The 21,089-nt window shown below is 39.9% G+C and overlaps 1 protein-coding gene across 2 annotated transcripts in view; it reads right to left on the reverse strand.

Annotated features, from left to right (window-relative positions):
• Positions 1 to 21,089, reverse strand: part of Uqcc1 (ubiquinol-cytochrome c reductase complex assembly factor 1) — a 93,640-nt gene that overhangs the window by 22,778 nt on the left and 49,773 nt on the right. The window lies entirely within an intron of this gene.

Consider the following 21,089-nt stretch of genomic DNA (forward strand, 5'->3'; position numbering starts at 1 on the left):
TCCAAAAGGAATACAAGCAGGCTCTGGAATAGATACTTGGGCACCAATGTTCACAGCAGCATTATTCACAACAGCCAAAAAGTGGAAACAACCCGAGTATCCATTGACAGATGAATAGATCAACAAAATGTGGTATAATCCTATGATGGAATATTACCCAGCCAATAAAAACTTTGATATAACATGGATGGACTTTGAAAACTTATACTTAGTGAAATAAGTCAAACATAGAAGGACAAATAGTGTGTGATTCTACTTATATGAGATATTTAAGATAGGCAAATTCATAGAGACAGAAAGAAAACAGAGTACCTGGAGCTGAGGACAGGGAGAATGGGGAGTCATTATTTAATGGGTAGAGTTTTTGTTGGGAATGATGAAAGGTTTTGGATAAAGATAGTGATAATGGTTCTACAACAGTGTGAATGTACTTAATGCCATTAAATTGTGCATTTATAAATGGTGAAAATGATAGATACTGTAATGTATATTTTACCATCATAAAAGAAAATTACTACAAATGATTCTTCTCAAACAGGTATTTCAATCCAAGACTTAACTCTGTGTATATTAGAGCCTCTCTTTCAATATTTACCCATTCTTCATAGTAGTACCAGAACTAATTTCTTTATTTCACTAGACTACCAGTTGTCTGAGTACAGATTCTACATTTCTTGCATATTTAATAAGCATGTATTGAGTGCTTGCTATATTCTAGGCATTGCAGTATTGCTGGAGGTAAAATGATGAATAAAATACTTGTCCTCAAAGAGTTCCCGATCTCAGGTGGAAGTCATACCTAGTACACCATGTTAAAAAAAGGCAATGGTGTGGAAACTGAAAGGCTTCAGAGAAGAGGTAGCATGCCTTATACTGTGTATTAGAGGGAGAACAGGTATGTTCAGAAAGAGTGGTATAAAGAGCCACAGAGAAAGGAATGGTATGACATTTTCAGAGAAAAGTTCTTAGCCAAGAGCTCATGGTGGACAAAGTAGAAGGCAGAGCCCAAGAGGCAGACTGTGTTATCTCTAAGTGCCCCTAAATCCCACATGAAGGAAAGACAGGAAGGGCTCTAAGCATAAAAATGTTCATAGGCAGATTTACCTTTGAAAAGTAATCCTATGGACCCCAGTGCTAGGGGAAGGATAGAGGCAGGAACCCCAGGGAGGCTGTGCAATAATCTAGGTGACAATCAGTAAGGAATAGTCAATGTAAGCAGCAATAGGAGTAAAGAAGAAGGAGTACATTCAAGAGAAATGTCTAGAGCAGGATCAACAGGGTTGGGTAATCAAATGGAGGAAGAGAAAGAAAGGTGAGGCTGGTGACTTGCACATGATCAGAACTCACTGAAGAAAGTGAAAAGAGAAAAAGAAACGTAAGATGAAGAAAGAATGAAACAATTATATGCAATTGTATACTGATGACTTTCTGACCCTGGCAGCACTTAGTGTAGACAACCAATCTTACAGAGTTTTAGCAATAACTGTGCCCCTAATGTCTTCTATGTGGTGGTAATGGAAAATTTTACTTGGACAAGATGTAATATGAGCAAGATGTGTATTTAGCTTGAGCTCGGCAGGCGTCTCTGGGGGAGCAAGGGTACAGCACACCAGGGTCTAGGAGCCTGAACTTCCTTTCCAATAATTTGTTCACTACATGTCAGGAGATGTCATTTCTCTGGGTTCTCTGCATTCTACCTGAAGCCATGAGGTCTGACCACTGGCACTGAGAAGATGCAGACAAACTCAAGTTTCCAGAGACATTAGTAGGCTCCTAATTGCACCCTGGGCCTTGTGATTGCATTTACGAGTGCAGAAAAGCTGCAGGCACAACTTTGCTGTTTTAATGATTTTTCTATTAAATGTAGGCAGACTGGGTACAGTGGAAAACTACAGGATGCTTGTTCCCCATCACTCCTGGCCATCTCAAATGCATAGACATATGAGCCAACAGAGGAAAATAATCAATAAGTGAACGAGTTCTTTCCTAATGAGCCAAGGTTATATCACTTGTCATGGATGCTGAGGACCTAAACAACATAGAGGACTTACAGGTAATAATGAGATCATTGGCTCCAACATCCTTTTCTACTCAGCAATCCTAAAATAGATACAAAATCTAACCCCTTACTACATAGAGGTTCCTAGCCCCTTCATTCCACAGCCCTGCCTTTTCCTTTTCCAGCAGTGGGAAATAGAAGAGTGGCAGTCACCCTAATGAACCAAATCACACAAGTTAACTGATGACCCCACTGAGGCATAGTAGGCCAGACCAAAGTCTACAGCCCAAAGAAATAGTAAAGCAGACATTTCCATTGTTTACCACAGGCCACAGGATGGTTACCTTCATTGCTGTGTCCTTACTGCCTACCATTCAGAGGAGTACAATTTTCAAAAGACTGCCCCATTGTAATCTGAGCAGAAGGTGGCTCCAAGCTGTAGAGATGAGGAAACAAAGGCCCAGTGACTTGTCCAGAGATCACTCAGATAATAAATGGTCAATATGTCCACAGAAATAAGGTATTCTGATACCTAGACCAACTCTGTTTGTCTGAGACAGGGTTTCAGGTTTCTTCAGGACTGTCCTGAACTCCTGGGTTTAAATGATTCTCCTGCTTCAGCCTCCTGAATGCAGGGGCAATATTCTTTTAAGGCTCAAATAGACTTGCCATTCAGTTGAAGAGTTCTGTATAAGTATCCTAGGAATGAATGAACTGGATCCTGGCAGAAGTGATAGGATCATTCCTACCTGAGTGAAGAGGAGCCCCACAGTGAGGCAAGGAGTGAGGTTCAGATATCCCTAAAATAAAACTAATGCTTGGCTTTATCCCCATGCCTAAGAATAATTCTCTCTTTATTTATTTATTTATTTTGGCTTTTTTTTTTCCCCCCAGAAAAATTCTGCTTAAAGGGTATTTTATCCAAGGGAAAGAGAAAAAAATCAGCTAAAATGTGGTGTCTATTAGAGAGTCCTCTTTAGTGGTCTGTATTCAAGTCCCAACTTGGGTCTAAAAAATGGGCTAGAATCTAAGTTCAGGCCCAGGAGCAGTTTCCCCACCTTGTGATTCTAGAAGAAAAATCACTTTGAGCTTCAGTTTTTCCCATCAAAACTATGCAAGATTGCCTTTCCTTTTTCTTTTTATAATAACATGTGAGGAAAAATGCTTAACATTAATAAAATGAATAACAGTACTAAGTATCCACCTAACTCTCAGGCAGTGCTGAAAGAGCCTCATGTGTAGAAACTCTTTTAACCCTCAAAATGCTGAAGTGGGCAGACAGCCCTATTTTATGGACAGGAAACTGAGGCACAGAAATTAGGTACCTTGTCTAAGGACACAGGGCTGGCATGGGATCCAAATCCCAGTCTGGCTTTTGTGCCTGAACACTCAATCACACTGTGACACTGCCTTAGAAAGGAAGTAATGAAGCCAACACACTCCCCCACTTGGAGGTGGGGTTGGAAGTCTTCGTCCTCTCCTCAGCACCTGGGGATCTTGCCTACTCCTCTGCCCTCTCCTCCCATCACATTCGGCCCTGCTGTGGGATAGCTTATCTAGGAAGCCTACAGCAAAAGCAAATCAAAACAGCAGTTGAACTCATATCTTACCTGTTAATTTATTTAGGTTGGATCTGAACCTAGGAAAGATTCCACTCATTTCTCTTCTTGGCATAAAGTAGATTGCAAGTCCTGTAAAATCTCTCTGGTATATGAAACCAATAGTATTTAGGGATTAGCACTAAATGGTGTGGGTCAAAAATGTTTCTTGAATAAATAAATGAATAAATAAAACAATCCTTAAGAGAGCCATACAAATTAATGTTGCTACTGAACCTAAAAGAATTATTCCATAATGCCTTCATTAAATGTATATTCCATGCTGTTCCTGGATTGAGCACTGTTCTAGGAGTTGAGGCTATAACAGTAAAGAGAGAGTTCTAGAAAGGGGAGGAGGGCACACAAGAAGTAAAATAAATCAATAAAATACATAGAATGATAGGTGGTAATTTAGTGCTATTGCCCTAATCCTGCCATTGAGGTCCCTAAGATGAGCACTGCCCAGTGCTATGAAGGGTACAGAAATGTGGGGACAGATTGGGAGCCCACTGCTGCTAAAAGGCAGCAAGCCCTGACATGAGGTAGGACACACCACTCAGGAACAGAACAAGGGATACTTACTGGAGGCTTTACTATAAAATTCTGGAGAATAAGATCATATTTTGGTCCCCTCTGTATCCCCAGGCAAAAAATGCACAAAGAAGGTAACAGTGAGCCTTTTATGATGGTGTAGGTTATCAGGGACTATAAGGGAAGCAGGTCCCCACGCACACCACTGCTCTGCATCACCACGCCTGACGGATGAGAAAGGAGCTAGATGAACCCTTCAAAGAAGGAGGCTCTTCTTTGGCAGGTCACCTTGGGACCTAAAGCATAATAGACATAAACACCTTCTGTCTTTGAAAGAGAAAGGGAATCGCCATAAATATCTGAATTCAAAGTACTAAAGACAACAGGGTGCATTTGAAATCCAAGAAATCTTAGCAAAAGGACATGGAGCAGGGTTGAAGAGGAGTGGAGTGGGGGACGCTTAGAAGGCAGCTGAGGACTCAGTGGGAATCATCTTTTTCTCCCCCCAATAATCACATACAAACCACAAGTCTGCTGATTCTTAACCCCAGCAGCTAAACTGCCCACAGCCTAAAAAAAAGAGCAATACACAATTTACACCTTTTATTATTCTGATAGAAATGTCTCTCCTGGGAGCAGAAAGGGGTCAAAAGTCCAACACCAAAAATATATATCTTTATAAGTCATAAGCAAAGAAGCATTACAGTAGACAGTTCTTAAAAAAAAAAAAAAAAAAGCCACAGTGAACAGGGCAGAGTAGGAGGTGTTAGAAAACTCACTCCAAATAATTTATTCACTGGGAACCACAAAGGACTTTCCCAAGAACAGCAAAAACACCATTAATTTCCCCAGTACCCTCCTTTCGAAGGGCTCCAAACACTTCACACGTAGCATTTTAAATTGTCCTCAAAGGCTCCAAAATAAGGAGTTACTATTTCCCTACATACAGATGGAGAAACTAAAACATTCACATCCACCCTGCTCTGCCCAAGTCATTCTAATGGATCAGGCCAACATCAACTGAGTACAGCTAGGCTGACCAGGAGACCCAGCCAGGCTGATCAGGAGATAAAAAGAAGACATGGTCTCCATCCTCCAGAAATCCAGAGTTCAATGGGGCACAAGGGAAGAAAATAATACACCTTTAATGTGTATGTGAGGTGCTTTTGGAAAGGTCTATATACAGTGCTTTGGGACTTATTTATCAGTGCCTAATATATGCTAGGCACTATGCTAAGTCATAGAGATAAGGAAAGGTGAAGAGATCTGCCCAGGGTCTCAAGGCCATGTTGTGGCAGAAGTAGGATAAGAACCCAGGTCTCTCTGGCTGCAAAGTCCATATGATGGGAGGTGACTGCTTGGGAAACTGGAAGCTGGCTTCTGGACTTTTTAGCACAGCATTTCCTTACCTGAGAGGTAAACAGCAGAAACACACAAGGGTCTTCACTAGATTTTGGCCTGTTTCCCCGGTACAGAATTGCATATGCATTACTAACCTGGATTCTTCAATACAGACAGTTTCTGAAGGTCAAGAAGCAAATAGCAGGTGTGCTTTCTAAAAGGGCAAAGAGCAGAAAAGTCCTGAGCCCTCTTTGTTCCTTTGATGGGGAATGAAAACAGAGCAGAACCCAAAGGTTCGGGATCCTCTGACTGACTTTAACAGAAGATCTACAGCCTATAGGAACAGGCATGGTGGCCAGAATCCTTTGCTCAGAGACAACTCCTGCAGGAGAAGGAGCCCTCTGCTAGAGATCCCTGAAGAAGGGCACACCTTGGTGACAGCTCTGCAGACCTCACCTGATGGTGGTATTCTCTGCTTATTTTGCCATAACTCCATTGTGGAGGCCAAGGGAGAAAGTACCAGACTTAGAGGAAGGAGAGCCTAAGAGGTAACAGGCTACAGTCCCCAGGCCAGACAGGTTACAGAGAACATGGCCAGCCCTGGGGAATGCCTGGGTCTCAGCAAGGGCCAGGTTAATAAACAGTTCTATTTTAAGCCCACAGAATTTCAGACAGATGGGGGAAGGAGAAGGTCCTCCAAACTCTGGAAGCAAAGTTGAACCTGGAACTAGGGAAGCTGAATTTCTATTCTAGCATTTAACTCATGGCATCCTTTGGTAATTGTTTCTAAATCTTAATTTCAACCTAAGAAAACAACAACAAAAACTCTTTGATGGAGCAAGCTACTAATTATCTCATTCAACATAAGTGACTCACTCCTATCAATGGATAGGCTACTTTCATTATTTGCTCATTCATTATTCCTTAAATGCTCCCTACTTAAAAAGGGGGGGGGGCGGAGCTGTATCTCAGTGGTAGAGTGCTTGCCTAGCACATGTGAGGCACTGGGTTCAATCCTCAGCACCACATAAAAATAATTAAATAAAATAAAGGTATTATGGGAAAAGATTCTTTTTTTAAAAAAAGGTTTAAATTGACTTAAACAAAAAGTGTATTCAAGTGGGCTGGGGTTGTATCTCAGTGGTACAGTGCTTGCCTAGCATGTGTGAGGCACTGGGTTTGATTCTCAGCACCACATATAAATAAAAATAAAGGTCCATTGCCAACTAAAAAAATATTTAAAAAAAAAAAAAGTGTATCTGATGGCCAGAAGGGCATAGGTCTTGAAACCATTCAGATCTGGCTTTGTGACTTCCTATAGTGGCCACAAGCAAGGGCTTTAACTTCTCTGCCCGTTGCCTCTCCTATCTGTAAACTTGGGACACACTCAACTATATCTCAAGGTAACCTGTAAGGACTAAATAAGATGATGTCTGCAAAATACCTGACACAGAGTATGGCTCATACAAAGAATGCATCTCAACCAAAATAAAAGTCAAAGAGTTAAGTAATAAAATGTGCATGTGCAAGAAAGAAGATAATGAATAATTCTATCAAAATATCTAAATAAGGGAGTTCTGTACTTTTTGATCATCATGGCAAAAAGGAAAGCAGGACTGTTACACCATTCTTATTGTTTAATGAAGGGAAGCATGTAAATTCATCAGGACAGATATTTTTTTTTTTTCTTTTTGGAACTGGGAATTGAACCTAGAGGCTCTTATTATATTTTATTTTGAGACAGGATCTCACTAAGTTGCTTCAGGCCTCACTAAGTTGTGGAGGCTGACTTTGAACTTGTGATCCTCCTATCTCAGCCTCCTGAGCAGCTGGGATTGCAAGCATGTGCCACCACATCCGGAAGATAAAGTTCTTAATGTTCAATGCAGAGAGGCACACATACCTGAGAGTGAATGTGTATTCATACACACACACACACACACACACACACACACACACACTTCTACCATTTCTCCCAAAGAAACAGGGAAAATGGCTCTCAAGAGTCCTGCTGCCCCTCTGACACCACAATTCTGCTGCCTACAGCAAAGTACTGCAAGAGTTAAAACATTTTTGTGCCAATATTTTAAGAGTGCAGAAGGTTCCAAATTACATGTAAAATAAACAATGCCAGACTGTGAAAACTCTTGGCTGCAATGTTCTCTGATGTTAACAAGAGTTTCTTTATTACTGTAACCTTTCAGAAGTGAATAAAAATTATTTCTCTGCCCTAGTTTTGCCCTCCAGTAAAAGGGAAGAGAACAGTGACCATGGAAAGAGCTGTACAATGACCCCTCGTGAAGGCTGGGGGGCTGGGAAGGGGTGGTTGAAACACAAAGCCTTCCATATATGTTTCTAGTCAAATTTAGAAATTTAGTTGGGCTGTGCCAATCATATTGTAGAATTCTACATTGCTAATATTTTTATGTAACTAAAACCCTTAGAGGGATAAGAGGGCATTTGCAGGAACCCAAAGTGAGCTTGTGCTACAAAGAAACCCAAATCTTAACCAAGGTTCCTCAACCATTCAATGAACCTCCGTACTCAGAAATTGAGCTAAAGTCTTGAAGTCCCCTAAAACAAAACAAAACAACATGGAAGAAGATCCATATGAGGCCAGTACTTTAAAGAGAATTTGCTTTCACCATTGCAGGAAAAGGGAAAAAGTCACTAAATGAATCCAAAAGTTCTCTGTCTTCTCATACCACTCTGTGGCTTTATCCACACTGGTCCTATCTGGAAAGCTCTTCTAGTCTAGCAAACACCCACTTTACCAGAAATATCCAACCTAAATGTCATCTATCCTGAGCTATTCTCCTCTGGGCATTCTTAGCAAATTTTAAAACATTATAATTCCTTAATATTATAATTATCTGTTCATACATTTGTCTTCTCCTACTTGACCTGGGAGTCAGGGATAATATCTCAGCCATCCTTGTATCTCTAGTGCTTAGCATAGTACCTAGAAGTTAGCAGGCCCACAATAAAATGGACGGTTAGATGGATAAAACCTTATTTGTGTCTGGGAACAGAAATCAGCCAGAGAATGATGAACTGCTAAAAAAACAGAACACAAGCTCTGGGATTTAACACAAGGCTAGCTTTTCAGACTTTCACTGAGTTACAAAATGTTAAGTCTGGAAGAGAATGTAGAAATCATCTAACTCACTTCCCCAGAGAGGTGAGGGGATCTGACTTATTCAAGCTCACCCATAGAGTAGCCAGGCTGGCCAGAATTCCTTCCATTATACCACACTGTCCTTTCTTATTACAGTCTGAAATGGTGGGTGTAAATGTTTATTTGCTGGCAGAATAAGAAATGGGATTACAACTACATATTGTGAAACTGTTACTTCATTATAAGCAAATGAACTTTGGATATCATCCTAGGAATCCAAATCACTTGATAAAAGATACAATATCTGAGTTCCTCAAAAAAGCTAACATATAGTCACCATAGGACCCAGCTATCCCCAAGAGACCTGAACACATATGTTCAGATGAAAACCGTATGTCAATGTTCATAATAGCATTATTCATAAAGCTAAAAAGTAGAAAAAACTCCAGTGTCCAATACTTAATAAAATGTGATACATCCAGACAATAGACTATCCATAAAAAGGAATAAATACTGAAATATGCTACAACAGGGATGAACCTTGAAAACAGTATGCCAACTGAACAGAGCCAAAACTAAAAGACTGCTTATTATATCATTCCATTTATATAAAATGTCCAGAATAGGTAAATTCATAGAGAGGCAAAGTAAGATCCTGGTTTCCAGGGGCTGGGGAGAGGGGGGAGATGAGCAATGACGTTAATGTATTCAGGGTTCGTTTCTGAGGTGATAAAAATGTTCTGGAATGGGCTGAGGGAGTAGTTTAGGGGTAGAGTGCTTGCTTGCATGCAAGAGTCCCTGAGTTCATCCCCAGTACCACAAAGGGGGGAAAAAAAAAGCTCTGGAATTAGATAGTGGTGAGGGCAGTGTAACACTGTGAATTTACTAAAATGGTGAATAGTATGGTGTGTGGTTTTGTTTTGTTTGGAGGCAGGTACTGGGGATTGAACACAGGGCATTCTACCACTGAGCTACATCAGCAGCCCTTTTTAATTTTTTGAGACAGGGTCTTGATAAGTTGCCCAGGCTGGCCTCAAATTTATGAGCCTCTAGCCTCAGCCTTCCAAGTCACTGAGATTACAAGTGTGCATCACTGTACCTGGCAAATATTATGCTATAGTGAACTATATCTTAATTTTTTACTTTATTTTACTTTGGTACTAGAGGTTGAACCCAGAGGAGCTTTATCACTGAGCCATATCCTCAGCCCTTTTTATTATTTTTTTGAGACAGGGTCTCATTTGTTGCTGAGAGACTTGCTAAATTGCTGAGGCTGCCCTTGAACTTGCAATCCTCCTGCCTCATCCTCCCGAGTTGCTGGGATTATAGGCATGCACCACAACAGTCTCTTAATTTTTTAAATTGGAAAAATGGAATCTCTGTCCTCTAGGAACTAACACTCAAACTGGAAGATCTAGGACAGACTTAAGGATCAACAGGTTCAGCGCTATGTGACATATATTATGGAAGTTAGAGGGAGACTGAAAGAACACTTGACTACCGATATGGAGACTGGCCTGAATTATCTTGGTGAGCCCTATATTGCAATCATATATATTCTTACAAGAAAGAGGCAGAGGGAGATTTGACCCAGACAGAAAAATATGGAGGCAGAGATTACAGTGATGTAGCCACAAGTCAAGGAACGTCAGCAGTCACTAAGCTGGAAGGGCAAAAACAGATTTTCCCCTAGAGCCTCCAGAAGAAGCACAACCCTGCCATGATTTGACTGCAGTCCAGTGAAACTTATCTTTGCCTCCAGCAATACAGGAGAATATATCTTTTTCTGTTTTAAGCCATGTTTGTGGTAATCTGTTACAGGTGCTAAAGGAAACAAATATACTAATCTCTCTGAGCCTTAACTTCATCACCTATCAAATGAGGATAGAAGTACTATCTATCTCAAATGCTATCTATCTTGCAGGTATGAATGTTGTAAGATGTGGTAAATGTTAAATGGTGCTTATAAAGTGTGTGGCAAAGAGAAACCACTCAGTAAATGTTAGCTCTTACTATCAGAGAACTCTATTCTGCATTAAGTTGACATTCCCAATTTTCACGTGGCATTACTGCATGCTCATACCCTGCTCCTCCTGTAACAGCTGGCCCAGAAGACCAGAGTTCTCTTCTGTCAGTTTCTAATTTATACTCGTCTCTCCCAGCTTCACCATCTATTAAAGAATACAATCAGCCAGGCATCATGGCGCATGCCTACCTGAAGTACCAGCAATTTGAAAGGCTGAAGTAAGAGGATCACAAATTTGAGATCAGCCTCAACAACTCAGTGGGACCTTGTCTCAAAAATAAAAAATGAAAAGGACTGAGGATATAGGTGAGTGGTGGAGCACCCCTGGTTTCAATCCCCAGTACCACAGGGGAAAACAACAACAACAAAAATATAGGGTCAGATGATGAGCAGTGATTCTCAAACTGGAAGATTTGTTTAAAAAAAAAAAATTACTGGATCCTATCTGCGAAGTTTCTGATTCAGCAGTCCAGCATGCAACCCCAGAATTTGCATTCTTAACAAATTCCCAAGTGATATTGAGGCTGCTGATATTGAGGGCCACAATTTGAGAATCTCCAAACTAGATCATTTCAAGGTTCCTTTCCAATTTTAAGTCTAAGATTCCTCAGGAACATGCAACAGATATAGCACTTAAGTAATAAGCACTGCTATGCCATGCTGGAATAGCCTTAAAATTAATTTCTTTTGCTAAGTAAGAGAGGGAGGGCTGGGAGGGGGATCATGAGGTACCTGGTAAGTTTTAACTTCTGAACTACGCAGAATGAGAAATCTGAAGCAACAGTGGGAACAGGAAGAGGCTGCCCCCTTATCCAACAAACTGGCCCCATTTTAATTTATCTTAATCCCACCTTTCTGCCTTTCCACCATACCCCACCCCCATTCCCTCCTCTAGAAACACATCTAGGTGTCTCCTGAATTCATTTATAGGCTTTGCAGTGCACAGTATAATACCGCCTTTGTTCGTCTCCTGGCCCAACCCCTCCACTCCCGGTGTTCAGTCTTAGTATTCCCCTACTCTTAAAAAAACACAACCAAGGAGTCTCTGAAAAATAACTGTAAAATCAACTAAGGCAAATTCATATGATGTGGAGACATTCATCAGACTCTATGCTGGAAAAGAAAACAAATTCAGAACATTGTCAGCATTCTTGTCTTTTTCTCCCCTTAATCTCTATTAGTCCTGTTGAGTAGGAAACCTTTGCCGTATTGGATTCGAGAGTCTTAAAAAAAAAGAGGCCTCAGGTTTGGGATGGAACCTAAGAAATGGAATGTCTCCAGATTCAAGAGCTGTCTTTTAGTCTCTGGAAGTCTTTGGTAATAAGACATGAGAGAAGGCTGCATTTGGGGGATGGTATCATGGAGAACTGGAAACTGGCATGTCCCAGTTGTGGTCCTCATTCTGCTGTTTTCTAACTGTATGACCCAGGGCAAATCAATGAACTTCTCTGGGCCTCTATATCCTAAACAAAGAAACAGGAGTAGACCCAGATCTATGATCCCTAATTAGAGATATGCATCAAACATCTTCTTTTCAAAATGTATACACCTGTGCAATCTTTTCACCTCTTGAGAATCACTGAATTAGAGACTCTCTGAGGCTCTCAGTGTAACATTCTAAGGTTCTTTTACCCTATAAAGTAGATTAGAAATGTAACTAAAGAGCCAAGAACCCATAAGTCAGAGCAAGAGAAAAATCCACTTTAAAGAAGAAATGTGTATATATATATTTATATTTTAGTTGTCAATGGGTCTTTATTGTTATTTATTTATATGTGGTGCTGAGAATCAAACCCAGTGCTTCATGCATGCTAGGCAAGTGCTCTACCACTGAGCTACAACTCCAGCCCCTCCACATTTTTTGTGGGGAAAAGGAGGGTCATAGACATTGAATGCAGGCGTGATCAGAAAAGATGGTTCATTAAGTCAGTATTAGGGAGATAGTGCTAGCTGAATGCTAAGAGCAGAAGCCAAGTCCCTATGTAACTAAGTAGTAACTAAGTAGAAATTATATTACTCATGCTGCATAAAACAGAAGTTAAAACTGAATCTTTACCCAGGATCCTTATCCTATCCAATGCAAGTGACCTACATAAACCAGTAATTACAGAACACCACAGTACATTGTTATCTCAGAAGTCTGTACAGAGTGTTGTAGCAATACAGAGGGGAGAGTGGCAAATATACTATCATTATTGGCAAGTGATGGAAAGTGTCTTGGAGGAAGGAGACACTGTCTAGCTGTGTCCAACAGCACCATGAGCAGAGGAGATGGGATAAGATCACTTTAGACAGAGGGAACAGCATAAACAAAAGCCTAGAAGTACAAATCAATATGGCACACCACGCATCAATAAAATTCTAAAATTAGTGCAATGTTTTTGTGTGTGCATACATGCAAACATTTTTCTCTGGGGGTGGGATGGTAACAGTTTGTTGGAAATTAGACTAGAAAGGTGGACTGGAATCAGAGCGTGACTACTTCTTTTTACTCTAATTTTTTAAAAAGATATAAGAGCAATATAACAAAAACATGTTTAATCTTTAGATTCATGATCGTTAATATATTGTGACAGCTGCTTCATCTCTGTATGTCCATACACCCATTTTGTTTTGTTAAACCACTTGAAGATAACTTGCAGATATTAAAACATTCTACCCCTACAGCACATTCTCATATATCTACAAAGGATTCTATATACATTTTATATACATTGCCAAGAAGTTTAAATTTTGTCCTAATATGTGATGCGAGTCCTCGGATGTTTCCAAAATGAGAAGGGCATGATTGGATGAGATTTAGGAAATCTGTCAGTTATATGGTGGGAGGGTTCCCTAGAGTGAGGAATGACCAGGAATTCATTTAGAAGCTACTTACAATAAAGGAGAGACGATTAAAGTATAGTAATGGAACAGAGGAGAGGAAAAAACCTGGAGATATTTTTAACAGAGAACTGCAAGGCCAAGTGGATGCAGAGGATGAGGCAGGAGTTGAGAATGGTTTTAAGCATTATAGCTTGGGGACTGGATTGCCGGTGACATCAGAAGTGAGACAAAAAGAACAGTTTTATGGAGCTATTTGTCCCCTGCCTCTTGAGTGAAATTTGAGAGAAACATTAGTGACCCCTGAAAGGTAAAATGGAAAATGGTTTAGGCTGTGGGCCCCACTCCCATGCATTCAGCTCTAAGTTATCTTATGGTCATGAAACAAAAAATGTCAACACAAATCTAGACACCCATAGAGACAGAAGGCAAAAGGAACAGGAGGGGAAGAAGATGTAACTTGTTCTGAAAGAATGAGCTGAACTGGGAACACTCAGCAAGAGGAGTTTTTAAGGTGGGGCATTATGGAAAGTGTGAGTGCCCCAAGGCAGCTAGGGGTCTGAAAAATTCTCTGAGACAAAATGAAGACACCAAAAGAGAATTAAATTCATTCATTTATTCATTCAGTTGAGAAACATCTACTAAATACCTAGAATGTGCAAAGTTCCATTTCAGGTTCTGTAGGCATAAAAAGACAAAGTCGACTTCAGGAACTCACTACAACTGAAGGTAAAAACGGGCCATGAAATACATAATCAAGAGCATGGGGAGTTTCATGCTTTGGTTGATTTCAAATATACAAGAGCTTATCACTTCTCTTTCAGGGACACGTCCCTAAAGGAGGGAGTCCAGCAAGCCACTCACAAGGACAGGCGATTGAGCCATCAGACTTGCAACCCAGCTGCATGCACCCAGGCTCCTGGTCAGTCAGGAAACTGCTTAAATATCTACTCCATGCTCTCTTGTCACGTCTTAAGGCCTGGGGATAGGAAACTTGTGTAGAGAAAGGAATGCATCCACTAGAGGTATATCTTCAGTTGGACTCAGCTTAAATTCATGAGCCAATTCCCAAATGGAATTACTTTGCCTTCTAAGAATTTAGCTTTCTCTCTCCTGAGTATCCACTCCAACGATTCAGGCCATTTAAAACTTTCAAAAGAACTATTGATATCCGAGAACAAACACATATTCTTATTTTCATGGCCTTGAGCCCAAAGGATTGTTCTTTCTTTACACTGACACAGTTCATACATATGGACCTAAAAACTACACCTTTATCACAGTCCTTGTCTTTAAAACAAACATCTTTTTGCCTAGGGTGAGCAAGGCTCTGGTTCGATCCCCAGCACAGCAAAAATGTCTTTGACAATGAGTTTCAATTCGGACCTAGAGATAGCAAAATTTGTACTTCATGGTAAAAGTTTTGTTGACGATCTGTGTGTGTGTGTGTGTGCGCGCGTGCGCGAGCACAATACTGCTCAAAGAATTTTAGGGGGGAGGAAATGGGAGGGAGTTTTGGAGACTTTGAAGGAAATTTTCACAAAAACTAAAGCCTTTGTTAAGATTTAAAAGCCTCCTAGTTTAGAAATACATGCTATAGGGCTGGGGATATGGCTCAAGCGGTAGCGCGCTCGCCTGGCATGCGTGCGGCCCGGGTTCGATCCTCAGCACCACATACCAACAAAGATGTTGTGTCTGCCGAAAACTAAAAAATAAATAAATATTTTTTAAAATTCTCTCTCTCTCTCCCCTCTCTCTTTAAAAGAAAAAGAAAAAGAAATACATACTATATATAAACTTTTTCTCTCAGTATTTGAGACTGAACCCAGAGCATTCTACCATTGAGCTATATCCCCAATCCTTTTAATTAAATTAGTTAATTAATTAATTTCTTAATTTTTTTGGTACAGGGGGTTGAACCCAGGGGCATTTAACCATTGAGCCACATCCCCAGCCATTTTTAATATTTTTTTAGAGACAGGGTCTCACCGAGTTGCTTAGAGCCTCACTAAGTTGATGAGGTTGGCTTTGAACATGCAATCTTCCTGCCTTCGCCTCCTGAGCTGCTGGGATCCTTTTTATCTTTTGAGACAAAGTCTATCAACGTTGCCCAGGCTGGCCTCAAATTTGCAATTGTCTTGTCTCTGCCTACAGAGTAACTAAGGTTTCAGGCATGCTCCACTATGCCTAGCTAAACTTTTTTTTTTTTTTTTTTTTTTCCCTTAGAATCAAATAATTCCATCAGAAAATGGGAAAGCATGGGGGGGGGGGGACGGAACAGCAAAATTGCCGGTAAGGGAAATGTTTTCTCATTTCTTTTTCTTCCAATTTTTAAGACTAACAGGCAAACAAATATCTTCAGAATAAAAAGGATATTTCCCTGAACCATTTTTTTCAATACTTATTCTGGGCTTCCAAAGCTGTTTTCTTTCATTCTTTAGATATTTACTGGGTACCCATTCAGCCCAGCCAAGAGGCAATTATAGGTACTTTGGAGAATACAAAGAGGGGCATATGATCCTGTCCCCAGGAATTTACCTGGAAGTCTGTCAACATACATGAATGATTATGATACAAAATAGAATAAGTGCCTGAGGAAAGGTACATGAAAATTATTACGTACTTGCAGCTAAGGAAAACTGGGACTGGTTTCCAGTTTGGTGAAGGCATTGGGGCTGGAGCATTAGGGCAGTCTAGGTGTATGCACCAAACGAAGAAAGACGCAAAACAAGAACAACAAGACATTCGGCCTGGCCGGAGGGAAGAGTATATGAAAGCAAGGATGGAATGTGATGTTCACTGAGTGCTAAGTGCCAGGCACATGTGCTAGAAAGTTTCACATATTTAAGGTTCAAGAACTAGGGGAAATGAGTTTGGAGAGGTGGTCTGGAGTGTGATCACTGAGAACCTTGCAATGCAAAACACTGGTTCTGAGGCAGAAGTTAACGAAGGAGTCCAGTTTAGCCCACAGCTTTACCACCTTTCCCTCTGCACCATTCCATCAAGCAGCTCTGCTATGGTGAGAGCAGGAGATCAGGTGATGAAAGTAGGCTCATTCTTATTCTGTCATACTACTATCAAGAAATCATCTGAAGTCTTGCTGAGGCAATTGGCATGCCAAAGACCACCGATAGGATGAATTGTAATTTCTGAAGTACAGCTCACTCCCACCCCTTCCCACCTCTGCTTCCCTGGCTTGGAAAGCTTAAACCTGTTCATTGTAAGCCACAAGGTGGAGATGTCTGGCATAGCAGAACTGAGAGGAAGTCATTTAGTCAGCCTAAGGTTACCATTAACACTTTGAGCCACTGCCTTGAGCTAATTTTTATGTTTGTTTTTTAAGTTTGGTTGAAATGTCACAAATGGAAAAATTAAGTAAAGCGCCCCGGTTAGCCACAAGACTGGACACACCTGGCTGCAAACCCAGCAAAAGAAACTTACTTCATTAGTAGAGAGAAGCAGAGAGTGAAATTTACATCTGAAATCTGCCTGCACTAGGAGAAAGTGCTGAGGCCAAAGGCGCTGTCTGTTTTTACAGCTGTGTCAAGTCTTAGTTCTTACTCTTACCAACACTCAGGAGTGCGGCAAGGGCCCAAGGAAAAATGGTCTCCAACCTCTTCAGCTGCAACTCAGCTCACAAAGGTTTTTAAGAACCAGTTAATGAAATAAAACAAGACCAGATGAGGTGATATAATGAACTTTATTTCCACAGCTAATTTATATGTTTAAATCCCAAATAATATTTTTTTTAAGTCAGAACACTCTAAATTATTGCTGTGATTTTTGAAACCTCAAATTTAACACTTGCTTTTTATACCAGCTTCACTGATGATATATGAGTCTGCCCCATTTTTGCAATCCTTGGGCTCCTAAAAAGCTGGTAAAAAGAAAACTTTGGTAAAATGAAAGTTCTCCCACTTTTATGAAATGAGAACTCTAATGTCAAAGGAGTTCTTGATTGGAATTCTAATTCCAAAGGAGTTGTTGATTCAAATTTCTGATTCATTAGTTTGCCATTGGCTCTCATGGTTCTTGATCTTACCCACACCAACCCACTCAAAGTAATGGCCTCTAAGAATTCTTTCACATGAGAAAAATCACCACTATATTGATCTGTTTTATAAATTTTACTTGTTATATGAGTTTTCTTACAGAGGTATAACTGAGATGCCAAATAACACAGAGATAGATTTGCAAATTACCACCTTCAAATCATAGGTTTTCAAAGCTGAAAAGAAACTTGGAAATCATGTAGTTAGACCCATCACCACCTGGTGCTTTTTTTTAATGAAGAAATGAGGCACAGAAGATACAAAGAGGAAAGACTTACCAGTCTGGGTGAGTACCAAGCCAGACTGGCTCCATGTTACCTACTACTTTTCTCCAGCCACATGTCCCATTTCTTCCAGTTGTATGCTCACAGAAGACTGAGATTCCTTCTACACACACACAACTCAGATGTGGTTAATGTACTAATGTCTTGCTATACAAAGGGGTCTGTTTATACCATGAGGTTGGAAAAGGCGGGATCAAGTCAATTATAATAGAAAAGCAGTAAGAGTAATTCCTCAACTCTTCCAAATCTCTATTATTTTTAAATCATTGTCTTTTACTTATAGTCTTTATAACTAAATCAGAGCTTGGGCATTTCTCTTCATGAAGGCAGTTTAAGAATCTGTACTATAGGAATCACCTACAACCTTGCTATTCAAAGTGTGGCTACCTCCTCCCCTATCCTGCATCATTAGCAACATTAGCACAACCTGGAAGCTTTTTAGAAATGTAGATTCTTAGCATGATGGTACATGCCTATAATCCCAGCAACTCTGGAGGCTAAGGCAGGAGGATTCAGTGACGTAGCAAACTCCTGCCTCAAAATTTTTTAAAAGGATAGAGTGTACAGATCAGTGGTTGAGTGCCCCTGGGTTCAATTCCCAGTATAAAAAAAAAAAAAAAAAAAAAAAATCACTTCTCTGACCCCATCCCAAAACCTACTGAATCAGAATCTGTATTTTAATTTTAATAAGATCCTCAGGTAAACTATAGATAGGCACATTAAAGTCTGAGGAACACTGATCTAAAACACTTCCTTTCAGGGCAGCAAATGAGGGGGGAAAAAAGGCTGGATAAAATAGGGGCACACTAATTCCTGTAGGACTGCACTGATGTACAAATGGACCAGAGACTAGTAAATCAGGCATGATTTATCTGATAAATAAGGTGACTTTGAAACAGAATTCCAAGCTGGGCACAGTGGTGCACGCCTGTAATCCCAGCGGCTCTGGAGGCTGAGGCAGGAGAATCACGAGTTTAAAGCCAGCCTCAGCAAAAGTGAGGCGTTAAGCAACTCAGTGAGACCCTGTCTCTAACTAAAATACAAAGTAGGGCTGGGGATGTGGCTCAGTGGTCAAGTGCCCCTGAGTTCAATCCCTAAAACCCCAAAAACAAAAACAAAAACCAGAATTCCAGAGGCAGAAGTTCAATTTACTGACTCATTCTGACAAATATTCAATCAATGTTTATTACATAAGCAAAAAACTGAACAAGACAGCTTCCTGCTTTTATAAAGCCTACAGTTAAATAGAAGGGAGATTACACAAAAATAACACAGGAGAGGGCTCGAAATGTTGAATATTGTGATAGAGATGTGAAAGGAAATTCATGGAAGTGGGGGACAATGAAAAGATTCCTGTGGTCCAGGAGTCAGCAATTTATGGCTTACTAAGCTATTCAGGATGGGACAGCTGTGACCCACATGGCTCCAGTGGCCCAACTTCCAGCAGAGTTTAGTCAACAGTGATAAGAAAAACAAGTTCACTAATAGAAGAGCTACTGCGTGACCAAGTGGCTGGCAGTGAGCCAAGGCTTTGGCTGGCCAGAGGGTATCACTGCTCATCATTAAATGGGATGCTGTGTGTTGCCACAGAACTGCATACTGAGAACTTGAGGGCATGTGGAACAGTCAGCTGCATGAATAGCTTAAAGGTTGCTGATTTCACTCAACAGCCAAGAGAGCTGACAAGCGCAACAGTGAGAAAAATGAAAATGGAACTAGAGACAATTACAAAGAAAGTTCAATACTGATTTCAAAATGATGATGATGATGATGATGATGATAATGATGATTGCAGTTAAAACTTTGATACATGTTACCACTTTTTAAGAATGAACAGAAAATGCCAACGGTCTGTTGTCCCAGGGAATGCCATGTAAATGTCAATGAAAATACTTAAGCAAACCCATGTTTGCCAAGCTTCCTATAGATGCAGCTTCAAAGACATATGAGAATCTGAAAAAACCCTCAACCCAGGTTCCCAAGAGGCAACCATCCCCTCCATGATGTAGTCTCAAAGACTACAATTTTACACACAGAATAAACACAAATGCCAACAGACAATAGCATAGGAATGTGTGAAGATAGTTACAATAAATAAAAGTAAAACATGAAGCATGGAAAGAAAGTTGCATATAAGTACATAAAGAAAACACACTACATATTTTCTATAGATAGCATAGGAAAGAGTCTTAAAAGATACACGCCAGGGCTGGGGTTGTGGATCAGAGGTACAGCGCTTGCCTAGCATATGCGTGAGGCACTGGGTTCGATCCTCAGCACCACATAAAAATAAAGATATTGTGTTCACCTATAACTAAAAAACATTTTTTTTAATTAAAAAAAAAAAAAAGATACACACCAAAATGGAAATGGTAGTTATTTCTTGGAAAGAGATAAATGGCCAGGATTGAGATTGATGATTAAAGAAATTTTAGCCTTAGTTAACACATTTTGAATTTAAAAAACAAGTGTAAGTAAAAACATTTTTAATACATATTAGTGAAAAAAAGCCAAGACTCAGAATAGAGTACATAGTATAAGCCCACCTGTGTCATGTTAAAAGAATATACATTTATATATTTGTATAGAAAATACTAGAAAAATATACATCAATTCTGACCTGCGGTTACTTATGGGGAGTTGAAATAAGAAAAATACACTTGTTTTTTACATTAAGCACTTTCTACTGCTTGTTTTTATTCTATGAGCATGTGTAACTTTTCTAATAAATTAAACCATTTTGTGACCCAGTCAGATGATTCTCCCAAGCTGGAAGATAACAAATTAGGAAATAACAAGGAACTACTAAAAATCAATGGTCTAGAGATAAAACATAATTGCTTCTCAGTCTTTTGGCTACGATCAAGTATGGAGACAAAAACACACAAAATTACTGTTTATATAATAAATAGTATCCCAATGTTTTGGTTTCATTCTTCTACTGTCATCATACTCCTGGTGACATATATACCATATACTCTCCTTTCTAAGGCTAATTATTAAATGTACTGATGTATGTTTTCAGTGGATATTCTGCTGAAGTTTTCTATGTTGCTAGTGATCGAGGAGCTTGCTTTTTCAGCTCCTGAGAATAGTGCAAGAACTGAAATATTTATAACATGAACTGGTTCACATATTACATTAGTATCAAAAGCAAAGTGTCCTTAAACTGGATTAGTATTTGATTCCCTTCTTTACCCATTCCATCCCTTCTATCACCATGATTTGGGACGTGTAACCTCTCTCCATACCCAGGATGTCCTCACACTGATAAACCACAATAACATGTATAAACACATAATGTATCTGTAGTGTGT

This window comes from Marmota flaviventris, chromosome 2 (assembly GCF_047511675.1).
Source record: "Marmota flaviventris isolate mMarFla1 chromosome 2, mMarFla1.hap1, whole genome shotgun sequence".
Classification (NCBI taxonomy): Eukaryota; Metazoa; Chordata; class Mammalia; order Rodentia; family Sciuridae; genus Marmota; species Marmota flaviventris.